This window comes from Hyperoodon ampullatus, assembly GCF_949752795.1.
Source record: "Hyperoodon ampullatus genome assembly, chromosome: 4".
NCBI lineage: Eukaryota > Metazoa > Chordata > Mammalia > Artiodactyla > Ziphiidae > Hyperoodon > Hyperoodon ampullatus.
Window position 1 is genome coordinate 104,991,191 of NC_136917.1, and position 24,614 is coordinate 105,015,804.

The window sequence follows — 24,614 nt, forward strand, 5'->3', positions numbered from 1 at the left end:
AGGATGGGGAGTGATGGAGATGTTGGCCCAACACAAGAGAGTTCCTGCTAATAATGGCAGATCAAGGCTTCAAAAATTTTTTTGAAAATAAAAAGAAGTATGACTATATTTGCAGATAGGGTTGGTGGAGCAAATTGGATCAATGACTTGAACATGTCACAAAATGTATTCCATGGACTATAAATGGAAGCTACCTAAAAAGAATTTCCATGGCCAAATAAAGTAGGAAAACACAGGCTTAAAAACATTTAAACAACTTCCTTGACTGGAAGACTTCTCAAAGAGGAAACAGGATAGAGTGCAGCATTTCCCAAATGTATAGGATTAGGAAAACTGTCTTTGGGAGTTTTCATTAGGGAGATTTCATTAGATTAAAATTCTGGGAATACACTGGGGGAATGCTGCCAAGTTTAACTGTGTAGAATGAAATGTATTCTGCAAGAAAGTATTATTAATGACTTGAGTGAACACTAGTGTTTTGGGCCAGTTAGATATGGCACCGGAATTTGTACAAAATACTGTATTCAATGAAAAATAGTTCATTTTAATTCTATAGGTGTGGAAAAAGTATTTTTAAACTCCCAAAGATGGGAAATTTGGAAGGGAATGGGCTTCTATGTGTGGCAGGCATAAATTATTCAATTTATAAAGTCCCTCACTTCATTTTCATAGGAACTCTACAGGTATTGTTATCTCTCCTTTTTATATGAAGAAAACAAAATTTAGGGTGTTTAATTGACTTACTAAAAAAAAAAAATAATGGTAGGAGAGTCTGAACCAGGTCATTCCATTGCCAAAAATCCCAGGACTAATCAACTGATTCCTTCCTCCCTTCCTCCCTTCCTCCCTCCCTCCCTTCCTTCCTTCCTCCCTCCCTTCTTCCCTTCCATCCTTCTGTCCCTTCTTTCTCATGATGCCTCTCTAATGCTCTCTAAAATTCAGAATCAATAAAAGAAATCAACAGTCTCGCCACCAAGGTTATGGGAGAAATACTCTGTCTTGGAAATCTGCAACTATTGTGCTGGTTACATGAAAAACGGGTCCCATTTCGTATTATAGTGATCCATGATTTTATATGGACCACCCTGCACTTCCTATATTCTCTCCAGCCTCTTTGTATTTCACGGGAGCAAAAACTTTTTTTCTCTTAAAACAAAAGCTTCATTTAAAAGAAAAATTAACCATTATTTAAGGGGCAGTTTAAATGCCATTTCAAATCATACCCTATTTCTTTATAACCAAGGGACTCTACACAGAATATAGACTATTTGTAAAATGGTCACTTTTTTCCAGTCCACATTTCAGTCAGTTGTGTGGTAAGCAGGAAAGCAAAGGCTTCGTGCAGATGTGCTCAGTTACCACCTGAGACTGGTATTTGCATTCTTCTTTTAATTCTGCTTTATAACCACACCAAGAGTTACTCAAATTTGGAAGGTATGATGGATCAAAAACTTATATAAATTCAAACAAATTGCTGGAAAGAAGTTAATCTCCTTATATGCCTTTACCTTCTCTCCATTGCCTTTAAATTTGATTATGATTTTGCTGTTTCATAACCAAATAATCCTCTGCCTTAAATACAGGTTCTCTGACCCAAGCTGAGCTCTGAAATACTACTGCTGTGATAAATCCTGGCTGTAAGAGCTTGACTTAATAAAACTTACCATCTATCAAATTGAGAAACTTAAATGTTATGAGGATAAATGGTGGTATACTAACTTTGTGGAGTCATTCTATAGTAAATTTTAACTTTCTCTTCCTCTTATAGCATCAATTCAGGTCAAGATTGAGATTTTAAATCCATATATATATATAAATCCATAAACACAGATAAATAAATAAATGAATAAATATTCATTGGTAATGAGGAAAATGCAATTTAAACAATAATGACAGACCATTTTTATGTGAGGTTATGGAGTTATTAACTAATGCCACTGTGGTAATCATTTTGCTATATATGTATATCAAATCAACACTTTACACACCTTAAACTTACACAATGCTATATGTGAATTATACCTCAATAAAGCTGGGGAAAAAATGAGATACCACGATTCTGTTTTTGGTGAGTGCCCTGTTCTGGCTTATAAACTGCCACCATCTTGCTGTGTGCTCACATGACCTCTTCTTTGTTCTCTAGGAGACAGCAAGAGCTCCTGTGTCTCTCCTTCTTCTTATAAGGACACTAATCCCATCATGAAAGCCCCACCATCATGACTTAATCTAAACCTAATTACCTCCAAAGGCCCCACCTCCTAATACATCACATTGGCTGTTACGGTTTCAACATATAATTTGGGGGGGTGGGGGTACAAACACTCAGGCCAGAACACTGATGAAGGACCACTTTTGAATATTTGTCAGTGGAGACACAAACATGCTTAATCCCTGCAGTGCTGCCAAAATAGAGTTAATTATATTGAGTAATTGTCAAAAAAATAATACTGAGAGAAAAAGGAAGGTAAAAAATTATAAATGCAGTGATGCAACTAATATTAAATATTTTTAAACAAAGAAGTTATAAATTATTTATGATACATATATGTATATAAGATAAAAATGAACTAGAAAGATACACACCAAATTCGTGATAGAGATTCCCTGTGGGGACCAGAAGAGTAGAACAAGACTGACACTGGTGGTTAATGGTAAATAAATATGAACAATTTTAACAATTGTTAATTATGAAAATGTGTGTTCTATTATTCTATGTATTTTTCTGAAATATTTACATTTTTAAAGTATTTTTTAAAACAATTAAATTATTAGAATCTAGGTACTTTGTGTTTTGTAATAAATTACTAACTACACCAGCGTTCAGAAGGTTGGAGGAGGTCTTGTTATCTTTAGCATGGTTATGATAAATGGGGTTTATATTTGCAGGATAACCAGAATTGTTTAACAGAACTGGTAATTATATATTGGATGTTCCAATGAAATATTTACCCAGTTTGGATGTTGAAAAGACATTTTCAAATATAAAAAAAACTGTGAAAATTTATACTATAATATGCTAAGGCCACTCTGGTCGGCATTAGTAATGTGTTACATGATTGCATTGATTGCAATATGGGTAAAAAGTAGTGTAATCACACCCAATACTGAGCAACCTAAGGGAAGATTATAGTGTGATTGGAAGATGGAAAATGTTTTTATTCAAAGACAATGTAGGCATGCATTCTAAACTAAACCACCAATGGATTTAGCCATTTGCATTCCAAAACAAGTTTGAGATCAAGGATATTTTGCAGAAAAATGTGCAGAATAGAGGAGAAAATAGAGAAACATGCATTTATATGAGTGAATAATACACCTTTCTAAAAACTCCAGCTAAGCTAGTGGTAAATATTTTGAACCTATGCTTCTCTAAGCAGCACACTCAGAGGATCTACTGTCAAAATTTTAGAACTAGATAACAGTGGCCATTGGCATTTTATTGAGACATGTTATATGGTAATTCATTTTTTACTTGAGGCTTGTATGTGCTAAGAATATGTCCCTGCCAAAACTGACTGCATTAGCTCAGGCCCCATCATTTGTTACCTGCTTATCTATCAATTTACTCCCCTCCTCCAGTTCTCATCCTCTTTCTAGCTCATTGTTCACTCCAACATGATATCTCTGATAAAAAATTCTGGTCACATTGGGACTTCCCTGGTGGTTCAGTGGTTAAGAATCTGCCTTCCAATGCAGGGGACGCGTGTTTGATCCCTGGCCGGGGAACTAAGATCCCACATGCCACAGGGCAACTAAGTACGCATGCCACAACTAGACAGCCCGGGTGCTGCAACTACTGAGCCCGTGCATTCTGGAGCCCGCATGCCACAACTAGAGAACCCACGCACCACAACGAAGAGCCCATGCACCACAACTAGAGAGAAGTCCATGTGCCGCAAGTAAGAGCCCACACATTGCAACAAAGATCCCACATGCCGCAACTAAGACCCTATGTGGCCTAATTAATTAAAAAAAAAATTCTGGTCACGTCAGTCCCTGCAGTGAGCTCACCCTATGGACTTGGAGACATTTCCTTTAAGAATAGATGAGTAAGAAAAGCAAGATGCAGAAAAATATGCAAAGTATTCTTTTGTAAAGAAAACAATGGGCAAAAAAAGCTGTGTGTATGGGTACTGAATATATATATATATACATATTCACACATACTTGAATATGATTATATAACCAAGGAGAAGACAAATAAAGGATACAAAAGAAGTGTTAGTATGAGTTGGGGAGGGAAAGAGGTGAATAAGGAAGGGGGAGAAGATGGAGAAGAGACAGAAGAGTGCGAGGGAAGATCCATATTCACCTCTTCTGTGAGGCCCTTCATGCCCACCCCTCTTTTCTAAACTAATCACATCCTCATTCATGTTAATTCTATTTCTTAGCCATACTTCTAAAATGGCACACATGTTATTGGTTGAAAAATATTTACTCAGACACTTACCTTTACCTCTAGACCACTAAGCGCCTGGTGTGCTGGTTGGAAATTGTAGACAATGAACAAACGAAGTAACTGAACCAAGCTGAATTTGGCTCAGTTGGATGATCATAATGATATTTATTGACCACATTAGAAGCCATTTCTCAGGACTCAAATGGAAAGTTGCTAAAAAGCTCTTTTAATCGACTCTTTTTTAAAAGATTTATTTATTTCATTTATTTAGCTTAATTCTTTTTTTGGCCACGCTGTGCTGGCATGCAGAATCTTAGTTCCCCAACCAGGGATTGAACCTGTGCCCCCTTCAGTGGAAGCCTGAAGTCTTAACCACTGGACCACCAGGGAAGTCCCAATTGATTCTTAAGAATAACTCTAAAAAATGAGGCAGATTGGAGGAAAGTTGGCTGGCTTACTCTGTGAATCAGGTTCAGGATACACAGGATGGACACTGAAGAGTCCTGAGAGGCTCAGGAGGTCCGGGTCCTATAAGGACTTGGGGATTGGAAGAAACAATTAGCTACCACTCCTGAGAAGTCAAACAAAAAATCCCGGCAGCCTGGTATGTTGTTCATCTGACTCTGCTCATACTTTAGATGCCATTTGTTTTTTCATATGGCTTCCATGCTCCTCTAGCTTTCCCTAAGGACTACTTATATTCAGACAACCTCTAATAAAAAGATTAGATAAACAATAACAATGGCTGCTTTTCACTTATTGGAAATTCACACAATTTATATAAATGTATAAACGTCAGGAAGAATTAGTAACCAAACACACCCCCACACACAATTCCTTAGTATCTTTCATTTCTTCCTTGATCGCAACTTTAAAAAACAAAAATTAAAGACTTGGACTTTTCCTCCTAATTTTTATAATTCCTGAATATAACTGAATGGGAAATATTTAAATTAATTTTTCCATAGCACCACGATCATATCTTTATTTTAACATCTGTGATTGTGATTAATGGTTTCCCATCTCCACCACTACCACTATCATGAGTAGTAGAATATTTTTAGGGTCTACTTATCCCAGAGACCAACTTAAGTTAGTTTACATACATGCACCTTAGTTTTTACAGCTCACATACAGAGACGAAAAATCTAGTCCATCTGGATATAGATTATGACCCTGACTCTACATATCCCAAGAGGCAAATTACTAAGCAACCTATTCCAAGCTAACTGAGAGCCTGAAGCCTAACTATAGTTTCTGATCATTCACTCATTCAACAAATACTTAGTGAGCTTCTACTGAGGGTCAAGCACTAAACTACACTTTATAAATACTAACATACATAGAACACGCATTACCTTCAGGGAGTTCCACAGTGAGTCCATAGATAATGACAAATACCTGAGGAAAGAGCTATGTTAGAAGATACTTAAGGAACCCAGAGGGGGCTCCAGGGAAAACACCTAGGAGGTATCCTAGAAGATCTCGTGTTTAAGTAAGTTTTGAAGGATGAGTAAGAGTTAGGCCAGATAATGGGGAAGGGAATTCTAAGCAGTAGCAACCACAGATACGAAAGCATGAAAGCATAAGCCTGGTGTTTATTAAGAAGTTTCAGGGTTGAGAGACCTTCAAGATGGTGGAGGAGTAAGACGTGGAGATCACCTTCCTCCTCACAAATACATCAGAAATACATCTACATGTGGAACAACTCCCACACAACACCTACTGAACGCTGGCAGAAGACCTCAGACCTCCCAAAAGGCAAGAAACTCTCCACGTACCTGGGTAGGGCAAAAGAAAAAACAGACAAAAGAATACGGACGGGACCTGCACCTGTGGGAGGGAGCCGTGAAGGAGGAAAAGTTTCAACACACTAGGAAGCCCCTTCGCGGGTGGAGACTGCGGGTGACGAAGGGGGGAAGCTTTGGAGCCAAGGAGGAGAGCACAGCAACAGGGGTGCAGAAGGCAAAGCGGAAAGATTTCCGCACAGAGGATTGGTGCCGACCAGCACTCACGAGCCCGAGAGGCTTGTCTGCTCACCCACCGGGATGGGCTGGGGCTGGGAGCTGAGGCTCGGGCTTCGGAGGTCGGATCCCAGGGAGAGGACTGGGGTTGGCTGCGTGAACACAGCCTGAGGGGGCTAGTGCACCACAGCTATCTGGGAAGGAGTCTGGACCTGCCTAAGAGGCAAGAGACCATTGTTTCAGGGTGCACGAGGAGAGGGGATTCAGAGCACGGCCTAAATGAGCTCCAGAGACGGGCGTGAGCCGCAGCTATTGGCACAGACACCAGAGACAGGCATGAAACACTAAGGCTGCTACTACAGCCACCAAGAGGCCTGTGCGCAAGCACAGGTCACTCTCCACACCTCCCCTCCTGGGAGCCTGTGCAGCCCATCACTGCCAGGGTCCCATGATCCAGGGACAACTTCCCCAGGAGAACACATGGTGCGCCTAAGGCTGGTGCAACATCCCGCTGGCCTCTGTGGCCACAGGCTCGCCCCGCATCCATACCCCTCCCTGACCCCGGCCTGACTGAGCCAGAGCCCCCTAATCAGCTGCTCTTTAACCCCATCCTGTCTGAGCAAAGAACAGATGCCTTCAGGCGACCTACATGCAGAGGTGGGGCCAAATCCAAAGCTGAACCCCAGGAGCTGTGCAAACAAAGAAGAGAAAGGGACATTTCTCCCAGCAGCCTCAGGAGCAGCGGATTAAGTATCCACAATCCACTTGATGTACCCTGCATCTGTGGAATAACTGAATAGACAACGAATCATCCCAAAATTGAGATGGTGGAATTTGGGAGCAACTGTAGACTTGGGGTTTGCTTTCTGCATCTAATTTGTTTCTGGTTTTATGTTTATCTTAGTTTAGTATTTAGAGTTTATTATCATTGGTAGATTTGTTCATTGATTTGGTTGCTCTCTTTCTTTTTATATATATATATATATATTTTTTTTTTTCCCTTTTTCTCTTTTTGTCAGTGTGTATATGTATGCTTCTTTGTGTGATGCTGTCTGTATAGCTTTGTTTTTACCATTTGTCCTATGGTCTGTCTTTTTTTTTTTTTTTTTTACTTTCTAATTTTTTAATAATTTAAAATTTTTTTATTTTATTTTTTTCTTTCTTTTTTTCTCCCTTTTTTTCTGAGCTGTGTGTCTGACAGGGTCTTGGTGCTCTGGCTGGATGTCAGATCTGTGCCTCTGAGGTGGGAAAGCCGAGTTCAGGACGTTGGTCCACTAGAGACCTCCCGGCTCCATGTAATATCAAACAGCGAAAGCCCTCCCAGAGATCTCCATCTCAATGCTAAGACCCAGCTCCACTCAACGACCAGTAAGCTACAGTGCTGGACACCCTATGCCAAACAACTAGCAAGACAGGAACACAACCCTACCCATTAGCAGAGAGGCTGCCTAAAATCATAATAAGGTCACAAACACCCAAAAACACACCATCGGGTGCAGTCCTGTCCACCAGAAAGACAAGATCCAGCCTCATCCACCAGAACACAGGCACCAGTCCCCTCCAGCAGGAAGCCTACACAACCCACTGAACTAAGCTTAGCCACTGGGGGCAGACACCAAAAACAATGGGTACTACGAACCTGCAGCCTGTGAAAAGGAGACCCCAAACACAGTAAGTTAAGCAAAATGAAAAGACAGAGAAACACACAGCAGATGAAGGAGCAAGGTAAAAACCCACCAGACCAAACAAATGAAGAGGAAATAGGCAGTCTACCCGAAAAAGAATTCAGAGTAATGACAGTAAAGTGATCCAAAATCTTGGAAATAGAATGGAGAAAATACAAGAAACATTTAACAAGGAACTAGAAGAACTAAAGAGCAAAGAAACAATGATGAACAACACAATAAATGAAATTAAAACTTCTCTAGAAGGAATCAATAGTAGAATAACTGAGGTAGAGAAATGGATAAGGGACCTGGAAGATAAAATAGTGGAAATAACTACCACAGAGCCGAATAAAGAAAAAACAATGAAAAGAATTGAGGACAGTCTCAGAGACCTCTGGGACAATATTAAATGCACCGACATTCGAATTATATGGGTCCCAGAAGAAGAAGAGAAAAAGAAAGGGACTGAGAAAATATTTGAAGAGATTATAGTTGAAAACTTCCCTAATATGGGAAAGGAAATAGTCAATCAAGTCCAGGAAGTCCAGAGAATCCCACACAGGATAAATCCAAGGAGAAACATGCCAAGACACATATTAATCAAACTATCAAAAATTAAATACAAAGAAAAAATATTAAAATCAACAAGGGAAAAACAACAAATAACACACAAGGGAATCCACATAAGGTTAACAGCTCATCTTTCAGCAGAAACTCTGCAAGCAAGAAGGGAGTGGCAGGACATATGTAAAGTGATGAAAGGGAAAAACCTACAGCCAGGATTACTATACCCAGCAAGGATCTCATTCAGATTCTATGGAGAAATTAAAACCTTTACAGACAGGCAAAAGCTAAGAGAATTCAGCACCACCAAACCAGCTTTAAAACAAATGCTAATGGAACTCCTCTAGGCAGGAAACACAAGAGAAGGAAAAGACCTACAATAACAAACCCAAAACAATTAAGAAAATGATAATAGGAACAAACATGTCAATAACTACCTTAAATGTAAATGGATTAAATGCCCCAACCAAAAGACACAGACTGGCTGAATGGATACAAAAACAAGACCCGTATATATGCTGTCTACAAGAGACCTACTTCAGACCTAGGGACACATACAGACTGAAAGGGAGGGGATGGAAACAGATACTCCATACAGATGGAAATCAAAAGAAAGCTGGAGTAGCAATTCTCATATCAGACAAAATAGACTTTAAAATAAAGACTATTACAAGAGACAAAGAAGGACACTACATAATGATCAAGGGATCGATCCAAGAAGAAGATATAACAATTGTAGATATTTATGCACCCAACACAGGAGCACCTCAATACATAAGGCAAATGCTAACAGCCATAAAAGGGGAAATCGACAGTAACACAATCATAGTAGGGGACTTTAACACCCCACTTTCACCAATGGACAGATCATCCAAAATGAAAATAAATAAGGAAACACAAGCTTTAAATAATACATTAAACAAGATGGACTTAATTGATATTTATAGGACATTCCATCCAAAAACAAAATAATACACTTTCTTCGCAAGTGCTCATGGAACATTCTCCAGGATAGATCATATCTTGGGTCACAAATCAAGCCTTGGTAAATTTAAGAAAATTGAAATCATATCAAGTATCTTTTCCGACCACAACGCTATGAGACAAGATATCAATTACAGGAAAAAAAATCTGTAAAAAATACAAACACACGGAGGCTAAACAATACACTACTAAAAAACCAAGAGATCACTGAAGAAATCAAGAGGAAATCGAAAAATACCTAGAAGGAAAGGACAATGAAAATACGATGACCCAAAACATATGGGATGCAGCAAAAGCAGTTCTAAGAGGGAAGTTTATAGCGATACAGTCCTACTTCAAGAAATAAAAAACATCTCAAATAAACAACCTAATCTTACACTTAAAGCAATTAGACAAAGAAGAACAAAAAAACCCCCAAAGTTGGCAGAAGGAAATAAATCATAAAGATCAGATCAGAAATAAATGAAAAAGAAATGAAGGAAATGATAGCAAAGATCAATAAAACTAAAAGCTGGTTCTTTGAGAAGATAAACAAAATTGATAAACCATTTGCCAGACTCATCAAAAAAAAGGGAGAAGACTCAAATCAATAGAATTAGAAATGAAAAAGGAGAAGTAACAACTGACACTGCAAAATATAAAGGATCATGAGAGATTACTACAAGCAACTATACGCCAATAAAGTGGACAACCTGGAAGAAATGGACAAATACTTAGAAAAGCACAAGCTTCCAAGACTGAACAAGGAAGAAATAGAATATATAAACAGACAAATCACAAGCACTGAAATTGAGACTGTGATTAGAAATCTTCCAACAACCAAAAGCCCAGGACCAGATGGCTTCACAGGCGAATTCTCTCATTTAGAGAAGAGCTAACACCTATCCTTCTCAAACTTTTCCAAAATATAGCAGAAGGAGGAACACTATCAAACTCATTTTACGATGTGACCATCACCATGATACCAAAACCAGATAAAGATGTCACAAAGAAAGAAAACTACAGGCCAATATCACTGATGAACACAGATGCAAGACTCCTCAACAAAATACTAGCAAACAGAATCCAACAGCACATTAAAAGGATCATACACCATGGTCAAGTGGGGTTTATCCCAAGAACACAAGGATTTTTCAATATACGCAAATCAATCAATGTGATAAACCATATTAAGAAGCTGACGGAGAAAAACCGTATAATAATCTCAATAGATGCAGAAGAAGCTTTTGACAAAATTCAACACCCATTTATGACAAAAACCCTACAGAAAGTAGGCACAGAGGGAACTTACCTCAACATCATAAAGGCCATATATGACACCCACAGCCAACATCGTTCTCAATGGTGAAAAAATGAAACCATTTCCTCTAAGATCAGGAACAAGACAAAAGTTGTCCACTCTCACCACTATTATTCAAAATAGTTTTGGAAGTTTTAGCCACAGCAATCATAGAGGAAAAAGAAATAAAAGGAAACCAAATTGGAAAAGAGGAAGTAAAGCTGTCATTGTTTGCAGATGACATGATACTATACATAGAGAATCCTAAAGATGCTACCAGAAAACTACTAGAGCTAATCAATGAATCTGGTAAAGCAGCAGGATACAAAATTAATGAACAGAAATCTCTTGCATTCCTATACACTAGTGATGAAAAATCTGAAAGAGAAATTAAGGAAATACTCCCATTTATCACTGCAACAAAAAGAATAAAATACCTAGGAATAAACCTACCTAAAGAGACAAAATACCGGTATGCAGAAAACTATAAGACACCGATGAAAGAAATTAAAGATGATACAAATAGATGGAGAAATATACCATGTTCTTGGATTGGAAGAATCAACATTGTGAAAATGACTATACTACCCAAAGCAATCTACAGATTCAATGCAATCCCTATCAAATTACCAATGGCATTTTTCACAGAACTAGAACAAAAAATTTCACAATTTGTATGGGAACGCAAAAGACCCTGAATAGCCAAAGCAATCTTGAGAAAGAAAAACGGAGCTGGAGGAGTCAGGCTCCTGGAACTTCAGACTATACTACAAAGCTACAGTAATCAAGACAGTATGGGGGCTTCCCCGGTGGCACAGTGGTTGAGAGTCCGCCTGCCGATGCAGGGGACACGGGTTCGTGCCCCGGTCTGGGAAGATCCCACATGCTGCGGAGCGGCTAGGCCCGTGAGCCATGGCTGCTGAGCCTGCGCGTCTGGAGCCCGTGCTCTGCAATGGGAGAGGCCACAACAGTGAGAGGCCCGCATACCGCACAAAAAAAAAAAAAAAAAGACAGTATGTTACTGGTACAAAAACAGAAATATAGATCAATGGAATTTGATAGAAAGCCCAGAGATAAACCCACGCACATATGGTCACCTTATTTTTGATAAAGGAGGCAAGAATATACAATGGAGAAAAGACAGCCTCTTCAATAAGTGGTGGTGGGAAAACTGGACAGGTACACGTAAAAGTATGAGATTAGATCACTCCCTAACACCATACACAAAAATAAGCTCAAAATGGATTAAAGACCTAAATGTAAGGCCAGAAAGTATCAAACTCTTAGAGGAAAACATAGGCAGAACACTCTATGACATAAATCACAGCAAGATCCTTTTTGACCCACCTCCTAGAGAAATGGAAATAAAAACAAAAATAAACACATGGGACCTAATGAAACTGAAAAGCTTTTGCACAGCAAAGGAAACCATAAAGAAGACCAAAAGAGAACCCTCAGAATGGGAGAAAATATTTGCAAATGAAGCAACCGACAAAGGATTAATCTCCAAAATTTACAAGCAGCTCATGCAGCTCAATATCAAAAAGAAAACAACCCAATCCAAAAATGGGCAGAAGACCTAAACAGACATTTCTCCAAAGAAGATATACAGATTGCCAACAAACACATGAAAGGATGCTCAACGTCATTATTCATTAGAGAAATGCAAATCAAAACTACAATGAGGTATCACCTCACACCAGTCAGAATGGCCATCATCAAAAAAATCTACAAACAATAAATGCTGGAGAGGGTGTGGAGAAAAGGGAACCCTCTTGCACTGTTGGTGGGAATGTAAATTGATACAGCCACTATGGAGAACAGTATGGAGGTTCCTTAAAAAACTAAAAATATAACTCCCATATGACCCAGCAATCCCACTACTGGGCATAAACCCTGAGAAAACCACAGTTCAAATAGAGTCATGTACCACAATGTTCATTGCAGCACTATTTACAATAGCCAGGACATGGAAGCAACCTAAGTGTCCATCCACAGATGAATGGATAAAGAAGATGTGGCACATATATACAATGGAATATTACTCAGCCATAAAAAGAAATGAAATTGAGTTATTTGTAGTGAGGTGGATGGACTTAGAGTCTGTCATACAGAGTGAAGTCAGTCAGAAAGAGAAAAACAAATACCATATGCTAACACATATATATGGAATCTAAGAAAAAAAAAGTTTCTGAAGAACCTAGGGGCAGGACAGGAATAAAGACGAAGATGTAGAGAATGGACTTGAGGACACGGGGAGGGGGGAGGGTAGGGACAAAGTGAGAGAGTGGCATGGAGATATATACACTACCAAGTGTAAAATAGATATCTAGTGGGAAGCAGCTGCATAGCACAGGGAGATCAGCTCGGTACTTTGTGACCACCTAGAGGGGTGGGATAGGGAGGGTGGGAGGGAGACGCAAGAGGGAGAAGATATGAGGGTATATGTATATGTGTAGGTGATTCACTTTGTTATAAAGCAGAAACTAACACACCATTGTAAAGCAATTATACTCCAATAAAGATGTTAAGAAGAAAACATCATACAATGTAAAACCTGTATTACACAGCAAAAGAGATTATTATAAAATCCTATTTCTTAAAAAAATAATAAAATTTCAATAGTATGGAAAAAAAAAAGAAGCTTCAGGCTTTCGATTAGCTGGAGCTGGGGTGTACATGAGGGTGGAGAGAGAGATAGAGCTGGACTACCAGGCACGCCTTGATGGTCAAAAGCCTCTTGGGCCTTGTTTAGATTTTCCCTGAGTGATGAGGAGTCACTTCAGAAATTTTACCAGGCAAGTGGCTGGATCAAATTGGTGTTTTAGAAAAGTCATTCTGGCTGAAGTCTAAAGGAGGACGAAGAACCATTGAGAGAGTTATTGCAGTAATTCAGGTAAGATAGGGAATCCTAAGAAATGAGCTGTTTGGGATGGAAGATGCTGAGGTCAGCTTGGGGTGAGCTGAGTTAGCTGCTAGAAAATTGACTACAATAAACACTTCCTGGTTTCTATAGTTGTATCGTTTCCCCTTCTAGCCATCCCTAGTTTCAGTCTAAACTGCATGTTTTCAGTGCAAGTAGTAAACTAGCTGGTGCACCATAAGCCTGTTGCTAACTCCAGACTTTCTGCTGTATAGTTTTGTAGTAATATACCTGGCTGATGTAGTTTGTACTATGCCTGAATTATCCACACTGCAATATCTGCTTTTGGAATTTCAGTCACTTTTCATTTAGCCTTAAATCACAGCAGAAAAACTCTATCCCTGTTGTCTTGCTTCCTGGGAAGTCTGGTGAGAGAATGAAAAAAAAGTCATGGAAATCTTGCTCCACAGCTACGTTTACTAGCCAGAGCTCCATGAGCATAACCAGGTAAGGGCAGGAAACGGTACCCAGAGGTGAAGAACTGTGCTGTGGTCCCTGGGGTTTTGGTTTGGTTTGTCAATGCATAGAAAATTAACAGGCAACTACACAGATTTGAAAATTATATCATAAAGTTTTACCATGATTTCTTACAGGAAAATTATTTTTAATAAATGCATTTTTAGATTATTCATCCTTCTCCAATAATAATTCCATCACATATGTGAAGGAGTTACTATATATGTGTCTAGAAATATGGAAAAAAGATCTAAGCTAGATATATTCAAATATAATTTTTAAGAAAACAAAGTAATGAACATTTTTAATATGCTTAACTTTTTACATATGAAAAAAGTATTGTCTCTGCCTCCATCTTAAAGATGAATGGCCAAAAAACATTAACGGATGTGAGTGCCAAATGTTCTAAATAATGGGCTCTAGTAACTAAACAAGCATGTTGGGGTTTTTATTTAATGAAAAAAGACAAGCGGTCACTGTGCAATGTTTTCTTATGTGAATGGATGCACAAAGTTCAGCAATTCAGACACTTTACAATTTCCAATTTCCAAATTAATTTTGAAAATTTTGGAATGTTTTAAATATGATTAACTCCAAACTTATGATTCCATACCCTTCCCAAAAGAAGGAATTCTTCATAAACCTTGATTTAACAGGCAAATTTAAAGCGATAAGATTTTAAAAGTCTAAGATTCTACTCAGACTACTAAGAATTAAACTAAAGAAACTATACTAACCACTCGTTCATTAAAAGTGTTATTTTAATTTCTAAACATGTATTATGCAAAAATAAGGAATATTTATAGTGATTTCAATCGGTGTACTAGGAAAATGCTGAGTGAAATACTGCTTTCTGTTCGTAAAACTCCAAAATGTAAATGCATTTTATATTTTCATAAAATCACCTTATATAAAAGGTGAATATGAAGTAGCACAAGAAATCAGCACATTTACTACCCCTTGATAGTAGTGACTAGAAATAGAATTCTTGAAAAAAAATTAAACAACATAAAACTGGCTTCTTAGTTAGCAACTTTGGAGTTTCCCAGTCTGTTATGTGGTTGGACTATTGCTGGCTTGTCTGGGTTGGGTTGACCACCCATCTAGCACTCAATCCACATGCCCAGGCTTGTGGGTGTCTTTCTGTTCTCCTGTTTTTAAAGCCATGTTTGAGTTTTCACTGACCTCCTGTTACGGTGACCTCTGAAGCAAAAACATTACTACTCTCCCCATGGGCTATGTATGATGTTATACATGTGAATTAAGTATTGGGCAGACGGGTTTTTATATTCCACACTAACAGGACCCAGTTTAGCTGGGGGCTGCAACGTGCTCAGCTAAAAACTATTTTCCAGCCTCCCTTGCAGGTGGGTGGCCCTATGACTAAATTCTGCCAATAAAATGTAAGCAGATGCTGTTGGGTGGGGCTGATTCAGCACATGCATTGGTCCTTTCCCCTCCCTATTCTTTCTGCCTAAAATGGTCATGTTTTGTACAGAACTTCCTCTATCACAACTGTGGAGCAGAAAGCTAGAAGGATCCTTAGGCACGGGTGACAACATGGCACTAACACACCAGCCCTGGAACTTTGCGCTTTCCTCACAGTTGTTGGCTGTTAATCACAGTCCTACCTTTGGAACAAAAATCACAATCCTACACCTTGGTACAAAAACATATGGTAAAAATTCTTCAATTTCTCCCACAGTTTGAAAGTAGCATGATAACAACACCCCAAATGTGTAAAGCTTTTTCAATAGAAATGTATCATTCATTGGTAGGAACATAGTTTAAGTGTTCTACTCCCAGTTTTAAAGGAATGTCAAATTCTGAATGTGACAGTAGGACCACAGCCTTTGCTTGCTATGTTGAAAAATGCTTCCCTGGGAAATTCCTGTGAAAGCAAATCTCTGTGTGGTAACTGATCTTAATCAGATTCCTTGAGAAAGTCCTGTACTAGTCCAATATTTTCATTTTAAATTGTGTCTAAAAAGAAACACAGTTTTATTGTTTTCCTGATGATAATATCCATTTATTAATAGCAAACACTTTAAGGGTTTGTTCTCTTATCTTAATTAAATATATAAATCACATAATATTAGAGCCCTGAAGAGATATTGTTCATGTTTAATCTTTTTTTCCAGTTTTATTGAGAAATAATTGATATACATTACTGCATAAGCTTAAGGTATAGAGCATGACGGTTTGATTTACATATTTTGTGAAATGATTACAATCGGTTTAGTTAATATCCATCATCTCATATAGATACAATAAAAAGAAAAAAATTTTTTTCTCCTTGTGACGAGAACTCTTAAAACCTACTCTCTTAACTTTCCTGTATGATCGTACAGCGGTGTTAACTATAGCCATCATGTTGGACATTTCATCTCTAGTACTTGATTATCTTATAACTGGAAGTTTGTACCTTTTGACCACCTTCCTCCAATTTCCCTCCCCCCCAGCCCCTGCCTCTGGTAACCATGAATCTGTTTCCTTTTATTGTGAGTTTGGTGTGCGTGTATGTGTGGGCGGGGTTGTTTTGTTCTGTTTTAGATTCCACATATAAGTGAAATCATACAGTATCTGTCTTTCTCTGTGTGACTTATTTCACTTAGTATAATGTCTTCAAGGTCCATCCATGTTGTTGCAAATAATAGGATTTCCTTTTTTTATATAGCTGAATAATATTCCTCTGTGTGTCTGTGTACCACAATTTGAACAAATCTGGATGATACTCTAGCCTATCCTCTCATTTTTCAATGGAAAAGACAAAAAAAAGGCAAGAGGAGCTGAAGTGATATTTCTTAACTTTTCACTATTCATTGGATTCTTTCTCAAATGGAAGAACTTTATTAAGTAGTGAAAGAAGAAAGTACTTCTACCACTTGCTTAGAGTTCTCCTTCCTCCTTTGTCTTTTAGCTCGACCTCCCTCCTCCACCCCAGTGAGGATGCCCTTCCTTCTCCCACTTATAACTGCTCCCCTCCTTTAACCCAGCTAACTGCAGCTCAGCCTTCAAGACCCAACAGGGTCTCATCCAGAGAGCTGTCCCTGACTGTGCCCACTTGCCGTGCCCAGACCCTGGCCAGGCAAGGAGCTTCCCCCTTTGCTGGCTGCACACTCTACCTCAGATCTTGGTGATCTGGATATGCCTTCTCCTTCCCAAAAGAAAGTGAAATCCCCAAGGGCAAGGGCCAAATCTGTATGCCCCAGAGCGCACCATCGGATCTGGCAGAATATACTTTCCCTAGTTCTTCCTTTTTACAGAATACATGCCAGTGAACCCTAGTGTAATGAGGACAAATGTTGAATCAGTGGAATCTCACTCAGCTCTTTAATGCATTTTGAAATCCTTTCTCCTATTGACTTCCATCCTACGGCCAAACAGATGTCCATACGCTCAGGAGAAGTGGCTCCAAAAGGCCAAAAAGAGGTTTGGTAATACTGCAAATGTTGTGAACAACCCATTTTAGTGTACGGTAGTGCAATACAAAGTACATAGTTTTGTCTTTTGGGGGAGGTATAAGAATTTAATTATAAGGGGCAAGTAGGGCAGTTAAATAAACAGAGCACACTTGATAAAATCATTTGTGCAAGTCTCTGGTTGCTCAGGCTTGGTTTCCTAGCACATTGTGAAAGATACGGCTTTTTAAATTAATAGGTTAATCTAGGCTTAAGAAAGGAAGATACAACAATGGAAAAAGCACTGATGCAAAATGCAGCAGGAAATCAACTCTTGGAGGAAGCATATTTTCTAGAACAGAGATAAGGGAAACTAGAATGTTCCAAATTATATTCTTTAGGCGACATTAAATTTGTTCTTTACCACATCAACTATAATTTAGTTGAAGAGATTTCTAGATGAGAGTTCTCTGGTAATTTCCCCCACCTCTTTGTTAATGAGTGCTCTTTTTCCCTTCATCATATTTTAAATGATTCTATAAATAGTTTTTTCATGTTAAAAAGATAGTTTTCTCTTTAAAACAGAGTATTAAATGGGGGTCCTATATAAAATATCCTACAGAGTGAAATATTAGGAAATAACTTAACCAAATAATTGATACAGTCACTTTAATTGCTACCTTGTTATCTGTGACCTAGTTTGCTTAGTGGTTTTTATGGAGCCTGACTCTGATTTACTGGAAAATCTTAGATTCAGAATGGATGTAAGAATATTTTGATCTCTCTTTCAGTTTTATTGGATTGACAGTATTTCTGTAAAAACAAATCAGGCCAGTAAAACTCCTTTTCAGTACTTTTTCTAAATAGCAAGTTTTAATTAAATTGTATTTTAATAAAGAGGAAAAGTAATTTTTCTATAATTATTATTCTCTATAGAGTGTGTATATGTATATATGAAGGCAGACAAGAGAGAAAATAATCTTATCATATTCTCTTGGAACACTATTACAAACAATCACACAAAATTAACCTGAAGTCCACTTTTTTCTTTATAAACTAAAAGCAAGCCTGACAACTTCTGGAGTCTGCATCAGGCCTCATACCTTAGTTTTCTACTCCCTATAGCCAGTCTTTAGTCCACAAATGCTTCCTGAAAGCACTCAGCTCTATGAATCATCCCATCTAACCAGGACACAAAATGGCATTCATTTGTGTTACAATGTTCCCAGGGCACACACTCCATTCCCAGAATGTGTAAAGGTCTAGATGAAAACTGTGTAGAATTGTGAGATAATTGCAGGTATGTAGAAAGGCTTTTTCATGAACAACAGTGAGAAGAATAATAAACAAATGATGGCAAGCAAAGTAAGAGAAAGACGTAGGACAGGGTATTGTGAGACACACACATGTGTGGGCACACTCACACATGCATGCCTGTGGCATGACTGCCGTGTAAGGACTCTCAACAGTCTCTCTGATCAGCCCCCATACTGGACAGTTATTCCTTAGCGGTGGCAGCTTCTAGCTCCAGCGAGGGTGAACACTCATCCTGAGGTGTGAACCCATCCCTCAATATTTTGTTTCTTTGTGCCAAGGCATCTGAGTGGACACCAAGCATAAACCTATATATGAGGTGATAAGGATAAAGAAAGAAATTAAGCCAGATCACCCGAAACTTGTAACCGAAGGACATCATAAAAATCAAGCTGTATAAAACAGTGACATTGTTGTTTTGGGCTCTTCTGAGTAACTGGTTGTAAGCTGAATGGCTCACAAGAAAAGAAAAGATGAGTCATCTTTGTCACTAAAAGAAAATCAGAGTCACCTTTGTCACTAGACTCGCATCTAGCCTCATTGTGTTTTCTTATTTTGGTCTTCACTTTGTCTATGTGATATCTTTTTTAATGGGTTTAAGTCATTTTTACCTACTTAATGGCATTTTGCTTGTGAACCATTTGACTCTTCAACAAAAGACCAAGGGGGGATGAGAGGAAGGCAGGGAGCAAGGGGGACAAAGAGGAAGAGAATGCGTGTGTGTTCTGGGCTGTGGAGCTCAGTCACACCCAGACTGGAAGCCCACTACCTTCCAGCTTTTTGACTTTGGGCACATTGCTTAACTTGTAATTCACTTAACTGCTCTGAGCCTCAAATTCATCTAAAATGGAGGGATATTAGTACCTACCTCAATGGAGAAAATACCATAAGAGATCAATTAATGTTAGTTTATTTCATCCTTCCTGATACTTCCATCAACATCTAAATCATATGTGTGTGAGTGTGTGTGTATATTACAGATGAAACTGTGCCTATAGAGACATCTCATCTATAGAGAAATATATATGCATACACACACGTTTATATTTACATATACACATATGCACAACCTCTCTCTCCACCCCAACTGCCACATACACACAAAGCCGATTTCTGGAATCAAAACCTTATTCAGAAAGTGCCCACTCACCAATTTCCAAAGAACTTCGAGGTGAGCAATTAGGAAACTAATCCATCCTTCATTAAAAATGCTGTTTTGTTTTTCGCTAAAGTGATGACCTACAGAAGATATTGGAAGTAAGTCTAGGAAGTGAGCCATTTTATTAGAGCAGAGTTCGGGTAGCCTCTGTGTTAACCAGAAGCCTAAGAACAACTCTTCCCTCTGGGTCCCTCACCTGCCCATCTGCTACAACCGTCATCGCAGGCACACAGCGCTCACCACTGACCTATCGCAGACAGGTAATCAAGAGCAGAGAGAGCGGCTTTCACAGGACAAGCAGTTACTTGTTCTCAACTTTAAAGTTCATAATTCAGTCTTACTGTCACTTCTTTCCTCTTGCTGGTGCTTTTATGAAAGGTAAAGCTGAACAGAAAAAAACCTACTCATTAACTGTTTGAAAGTTTAATGTGCTACCAAACCGGAATTAGATGTGATAATGAAAGTTCCACTGCGGAAAGCAGACTTTGCTAACTGATGTATGTAGTGAGAAGGTAGTCATGTAACCAGTGAAAATAAAAACCAGGCTCAGTTTTTATATTTCTCATACATTTTTTCAATTTAAACTGGCCAAACACCAAATTAGATTTCAGGTAACAAGTGGATGTAGTAAAGTTCCACTTGTTTCTTTTAGAAAATATATATTCTACATTTATAGTATAGGTGTTGATCAAGTAACTTAATATCTAGAGACATTCTAGAATAATGGATCAAGATTTATGGCTTAGTATTGCTAGACTTTATTCAGCCATCTCATTGGTCAGATATGCCATCCAAGTCACCAGAATCCATGGCTGTGGGATGGTTCGCCCTATGCATGCCACTCCTCAGTCTGGCACTCAAGGTATGTCTATATAGGACTCCAATTCCCCTTTTCTAACTGCAGTAGACCCTTGAACAACATGGGTTTGAACTGCATGGGTCCACTTATGCTCGGATTCCTTTCAATAAACACTACAGTACTAAGCGACCCGTGGTTGGTTGAATCCTCAGATGTGGAACTGTGTATACCAAAGGCCAACTATAAAGTCATGGGCAGATTTTCGACTATGTGGAGGGTCGATTCGTCTAACCCCCGACTGTACTTCACCTTCTGTGTTCTATGCTCAGAATTGTTAAAACGGATCATTGGTTGTTCCCCAGGTACAACACAATTTTTTCTACCCCTTTGCCTTTGCACATACTGTTGTCTCCTCCTGAAGCTCTCAGCCACTGCTTCCATTTGCTTCCCCTCCTCCAGGCACCCGGCCCACTGTGCCCTTCTTCCCAAGGCTTCCACTCAGGCACCTCTTACAGATCACCATCTGTTGAAATTACACCTATTTAAATTTCAGTTAAAATGCCCTCTTTTCGGGCTTCCCTGGTGGCGCAGTGGTTGAGAGTCCGCCTGCTGATGCAGGGGACACGGGTTCGTGTCCTGGTCCGGGAAGATCCCACATGCTGCGGAGCAGCTGGGCCCGTGAGCCATGGCCGCTGAGCCTGCGCGTCCGGAGCCTGTGCTCCGCAACGGGAGAGGCCACAACAGTGAGAGGCTCGCGTACCGCAAAAAAAAAAAAAAAAAAGCCCTCTTTTCACGAAATTATTCCTTCCTGTCCATGTCAAACTGACCCTATCTCTTTCTCCTCTCCAACCAGTCACTTTGCTTTAACTCTTGTACGTCACTTTTCATAGTTTTTGGCACACAATAGAAACTCATTTACTGTATGATAAGTGAATCAAAGAATTATAGGTTATGTTGCACTTTCATCTGCTCCCTAGCCTACTCCTCCTCCTTAAGCTTTAAGCTTCTTAATGGCAAAGACGGAGTTAGTGGGAGTAGGGTGCTTATTAATCTTTATAACCTTTAAATTTTCTAATAGGTTCATTGCACATAATGAAGGTTTGATAAATATTTCTTGAATTGCATGATTAAACCGGGTCAGCCAGGCTGGGCTTGGTTAGAAGCGATTCCGGATCACCCCTTGATTTAGCAGGAGCAGTGCCAGTGATGTAAGGGGTAATTTTCTTTGCTGAATCATAACTGAGTTTATATCACACTAAGCTTTGGAAGGTACCATTTTTCAAATTAAATATAAAAACAATAACCTTTGTGTTGGTAACAGTGTAAGTTCTCCTGGCTCCTCTCAGGCATAGGGGCATTTCTGTAAGGTGTTGACCTAAATTTCTTCTGACCTAATTTCCTTGTTGCAAAAGGAATTCGGTGCAGCCAGCCCCCACTGCGGAAAGGTTTTGTTCTATATCACTGTCACATTTCCATGACAAATGGAATGAACTTTGTTAGTCCTTTTGAGATTTCAGAATAGCTCAGGATATTCCCCTCTAATATCTAAGAGGATTTCAGTGATTTGTCCTGGTGGCTACAGAGTGTAAAGGGCCTCCCTTTGTCCCATGCATTCCCCGAAGCAGTCTGGCTTCCTCCATGTAAGTACCAAACACCACTTGCACACATTTTTACTGCACAGCAGCTGAAGAGACGGTTCTGATAAAGTGGAGAAGAATGGAAGTGGCAAAAATGACCCACTGGGATCTTGAATCAAAAAAAAAAAAAGAAAAGAAATCTTTCTCAGCAATAACCAAGTATACTTTGGTCCTAGTCCTAAGTATTTTGAAGCCAAACCAAACTAACCTCTACTCCTATGATAGGAAAAAAATTTCCTCCTAATGATACAAATAAACCAAAAAAACCTATTTTTCCCACTATGTTGTAAGCATATACACTATGTTGTAAACATATGTATATTTGTGAGCATATGTGTTTGAGAAGGAGTAAGCTAGTGAAAGAATAGGATTTAGCTCAAATAATTCAGTAGCTGTACGAGCCATGAGACAACAGACAGCATATAATAAAAATTCTTCCGTGTTTTTAAGGAAAAGAAAGACAGTCTTCTATGAAGAATAGCTTCCTAGAAGATGAGTATACTACATGAGTCTCTAGGGCTTCCTTCTGGTCCTGTTATTAACCAATGACCACCCTCTGAATCATGTATTCATATGCAGTTTCAATACGGGGTAGACTGATTTTAAGATTCAGAAATTTTAATAAGCATTTCAGTAATACAGTGAATGTGCTTAAAAATGCTTAAGATGACTGGGATTCTCTCATGTTGAGCATAAATTATAACTCAGAAATGTTACTCCATTATTTCCATTTGGAAGCCTGTCCCCTGGAAGACCTCAAGGCACCACACCCTGACAGTTGGTGATGTGGTCGGCAAAGTCTAGAGCAGGTCAAAGAGAGCAGCTGTCCCAGCAATTTAGCCTCAACCTAAATGGTAACATGAAAGAGAGTAAAGGAGAAAAAAAAATTGACAAAGGAAAACAAAAGAGTCTGGTTCAAAAAGAAAAGATGTAAGAAGAGCAACAGATAATAAAGAAGTACAGGAGAATAAAAAAGTTATTTCTAACAGAAGTTTAGAAGGAAAGTAAGTCTGAAGAAGGAAGAGAATTTTAACCGCTCAAAAAAGAGAGAACATCTTTGGAGTAACCCGCCAAAGAGTCAAAAATCACGAGTGAAAGATGCACCTAGACAATAGGTTATCTGAACAGAAAGCCAACCAGATGAGAGCCTCAGTCGGCAAGCAGACTCTAAGAACCTACCAGGGCAGATGCTGCTCTAGGTGTCAGGAAGGCTGTGACGACCAAAACAGGCAAGCCCGTCGCCTCACCGAGACTTTGTCCTCAAGGGCCAGAAAAAACCTGAATATTATTTAGACTTGCATTTCTTATATTATAGCCTGGTGCGTAGTATTAGATCAAGAGCAAAGCGATGAGAGCGGATGCATATAGATAATGGGACTATTAGATTGGTTGGCTCTTGAGCAGAGAAGGCTAATATATTATCCAGATCAAACAGAATAGATTCTCCTCTGAGAGCACTCATCTGAATCTCTAGAAGGATCATCTACTAAAGGGGAAAATAAGGGAAAATCTTTTGTGAAATCAAAGAAAATTATTCCAGGAAGTTGGTTCTGGCAAAAGAATTTCTTGGCATATTTTTGTGAACTGTAAAGGATTTCCTAGTATGAAGTAAAATTTGAAAAGTTACACTGCCCAGTAAGAAATGACTCAGCAGATGCCATTACAAAGCGGCACAGGGCAAGTTGTATGTAAATTAGAGACCTTACCTGGATCTTTTGAATCTCTTTGACATCTTCACATTCTAATTGAGAATTTAGCATGACCCCTCCACCTTGATTCATGTAGGATATAGTAAAGTTTTTAAAAACCGAGTAAATTGGGAACTTGAAAATACATGTCAACCCAAATGTAAGCTCTGTGGTGAACCTGAAAGTCAGTTCTTCTTATGGGGACTAGCTCTCCATGATTGTCTATTACAGGATCCGTTTGAGGAGTACAGGACCTTAGGCTACTGGGATATTTATGTACCTAGCATGGCACTCCGGCACCATTAACCTCTGCTCCTGCTGGGACACACCTGTTATTCCAGGATCTTCCTCTATCGAACACGTGGAAAGGAGAACAACTT